The sequence below is a fragment of the Protobothrops mucrosquamatus genome, unplaced genomic scaffold, assembly GCF_001527695.2.
Source record: "Protobothrops mucrosquamatus isolate PMUCROS unplaced genomic scaffold, P.Mucros_1.0 scaffold9068, whole genome shotgun sequence".
NCBI classification, from domain to species: Eukaryota; Metazoa; Chordata; class Lepidosauria; order Squamata; family Viperidae; genus Protobothrops; species Protobothrops mucrosquamatus.
The window spans coordinates 17,448-20,810 of NW_015394860.1; the positions used below are offsets into that span (position 1 = coordinate 17,448).

Here is a 3,363-nt window from a genome sequence, read left to right on the forward strand (position 1 = left end):
TCTTCTTCTTCTTCTTCTTCTTCTTCTTCTTCTTCTTCTTCTTCTTCTTCTTCTTCTTCTTCTTCTTCTTTCTCTCTTTCCTCTACCTTTCTCTTTCCTCTCCCTCTCTTTCTCTCTTTCCTCTCCTCGCTTTCTTTCCTCTCCCTCTCTCTCTCCCTCCCTCTTTCTCCCCACTCTTTCTCTCTCTCTCTCTCTTTCCTCTTTCTCTCTCTTTCCTCTTTCCTCTCCCTCTTTCTCTTTCTTTCCTCTCCATCCCTCTCTCTTTCTCTCCTCTCCCTCACTCTCTCTTTCTCTCTCCCTCTTTCTTTTTCTCTCACCTCCTCTCTCTTTCTCTCTCACTCTCTTTCTCTTTTTTTTTGATTTTCTCTCTCTCCCTTTCTCTCTTTCTGTCCATTCATTCATTAATCCAGTCCGAGTGCCCACACGCACCCACAAACACACAAGTTTTTCTATCTTGCTCCCACTGGGATCGAGGAGGAACTGGCCCGAATGGAATGGGACAAATGAACACGGCTACCTTAAGAGCCTGCTGCATCTCAGGCACCCCACCACAGCTGACACACCACAGACATTTATTTGAGTACCACCAGTGCTTAGCAAGGTGTCAAAAACTTGATGACTAAAAAAAGGGGGGGGGATTTTGGGTTTTACTTATTAGATTCATTTGTTGTTATAGAAATGGCTATTTTATAATATTATGGAAAAGTAAACAGTTGAGGTTCAATGTTAATGCAGCTGCCTCTCCCTCAGGCTGCTTAGACTCATTCCCCTCCCCTGCTACACTTGACTAGCAGTTGCGTACCACCTGCCATGTGGCAAAGTACCACAGGTGGTTAGCGTACCACTGGTTGAAAAGCCCTGGCTTAAAGCACGGGCTTTCTCCACAGCCCGCCAAAACGTTATCAACTTGTCCTTGGATTTCCACAGCAGTGTTGTTGTTATGGCTAGCTGAGCTTACATTCCAATCCCCCCCTCTCTGCTGCATCTAATTTCTAAAGTAAGAAAAAGCATGTTAAAGGAATAGAGAAAATGGCTGCATTTTCATCAGTTGTCAGAGCGGAAACATCCTGTGTTAGCAGCATTGACAGTTAGAGGTTAAACTAGAATTTTGATGTTTTCATGGTAATATACGTTATTTTTTTTGCTGCTTTCACACGTCCTGTACCCATTTGTTAAACAATAATGAAACTAACCCATTAATATGAATCTTACAGATAAGGAGGATGCCACGAAGAGCACTCTGCACAACAGAGAATGAGAAGCAGCATTAAAATGCATGACAAACCATCACCCAAAACCTTTTCTACTTCCTGCACGAAGTTTGAAAACTCTTCTCCTTTCTCATCAGAGAAAAGGGAGCAAATACTCAGAGTAGCTCCCTTATGGTTCATGGAAGGACCCATATAGGAGAGAAGCTCTACCAGATGACCCAATGTGACGAAAGATTTAGCATGAACACTAATATGGTAAGACACAAGAGGACTCACGCAGAAGAGAAACCATATGAGTGCCCAGATTGTGGGAAAGGTTTGGGGGATGGCCTGTTCCCATTCGTAGCGTGGCCGCTGTCCAATCGCCACGCTGCCTCTTAGGAGGGCAGCATCAGTTGCCAATGTAGCGGCGGGGAAGGCGAAAGGCAATCCCGCCCACCAGATCAGCCTGGCGGAGGTGGGGTGGGAAACCGAGTGGCGCCAAAAACAGTGCTCTGAGCCTCAGTGATATAATTTTAAGTGAAGAATTAAAAATATTAAGGACTACGTTGTTAAGACAACAATTAGAAATAGAGAATTTAGCAGCTTCTGTGATGTGAGGGCCATGTGCAGAGCGAATTGATTATAGTTGTTGTGCTTGGGTAGATCATACTAGCTAAGATGTGCCTGATTATTCTGAAATCATTGCAAACATCATGAACAAATCAATAAATTACAACAAAAGGCTAGGGCCAGAGGGAAGGATGGTTGGAATCCCTTGAAAGGACTCAATGATTGAATCCCTAACAAATGCCAATTTGTTGTTGTTTGCAGTGTAGACCAATAATAACGGTTTGTTGTAAAGACTATGATTGGATGGAAAATGAAAGACGAGAGTTAAGAGGTTGGAAAAATGTTGCAACAATTTGAGAAATATGAATGTAAAAATCAATAGACAGTATGACAAGAAAAAGGGATTTCTGGGGGGAAAGGCCTATTGTTTTTACAGAACGGTAAGAAGACCTGCTAGCCTGTGAAGAAAATACATTGCACATATTTCTAATTTCACGAGTCTCCCTGAAGCTTGAGAATTGTATGTAGGAAGGCCTCTGCTAGGCTAGAAACCGGTCTTAACCAGAATTTGCTGATACGATAGTTACTCTAGAGCAGAGGTAGGCAACCTTGGTTCTTTTATGACTCGTGGACTTCAACTGCCAGAACTGGCTCAGGAGTCATAAAAGAGCCAAGGTTGCCTCCCCCTGCTCTACAGACAACCTACCTAGGAACTAGTAGCCCTAAAAGGTAATTTGTAAATAAGGGCAGAGGGAGATAGAATTCGAACAATGAGAGATGTAATCAGGGGTGGGGAATAATGTATTCGCTTTAGGCGCTTTGGATAGGTTGGGGTGGTCCCTGCGAAACCCCGAAGGAGAGACGAGGGCTAGATGGTCCTGGAGAAAAGTTATGGATGTGGTCACTAAGAGAAGAAAACAACTCTTAATTAAAACATCTTAGAAATGCCAGAGACAGAGTGAGCGTATTTTCAGGCTTACGTCACTAGGTGGAGCTCTAACACAACACTAGCGACTGGAAAACATGCAATCTAACACAGGGATGTCAATTTCATTGAGGGCTGCACCAGCATTGCGTTTTCCTGTGGGGGGGGCAGGTGGGTGTGGCCTACTAGGTGAGTGTGGGTGGAGTGGGTGTGGCCTATTGGGGGGGCATGGCCAGCTCTACATCGTTTGCATCAAGGGTGCCTGTGGGGGCCTGGGCAGGAGTGGGACCGATCTGAGGGTCTCTGGCAGAAGGGGGTGGGACCGGGGCAAGTGCCAAGCCATGGCCACTGGAGGAGCCTCAGTGCCTGCTGAAACCCCTCCGCCAAGCCCATCAAGTGGGATATGTGAAGTAGGCGAGGGCCATTTGCTGGCCACTTCCAGGCGATGGTGCATTTCTTCATTCCTCACAAAGGGTGACACCTCCCCAGCATGCACCCAGGGGGCGGGGCCAACATGGCAGGGGCTGGTTCCTCGCTGTTTCCAGACGGCCTTGTGGAGCTAAGACTGAATGCGTTTCAGCATAGATGGCCACCACAAAATTGTACATTGACTCCCGGCCAGTCTAGGCCAGGGCCCAGGCAGTAGGGGCCGTTCCCTCAGTGTTTCCAGGGTGG

The 3,363-nt window shown here is 46.3% G+C and overlaps 1 pseudogene; it reads left to right on the forward strand.

The window, feature by feature from the left end:
* Nucleotides 1–3,363, forward strand: part of LOC107300909 — a 23,112-nt pseudogene that overhangs the window by 13,053 nt on the left and 6,696 nt on the right.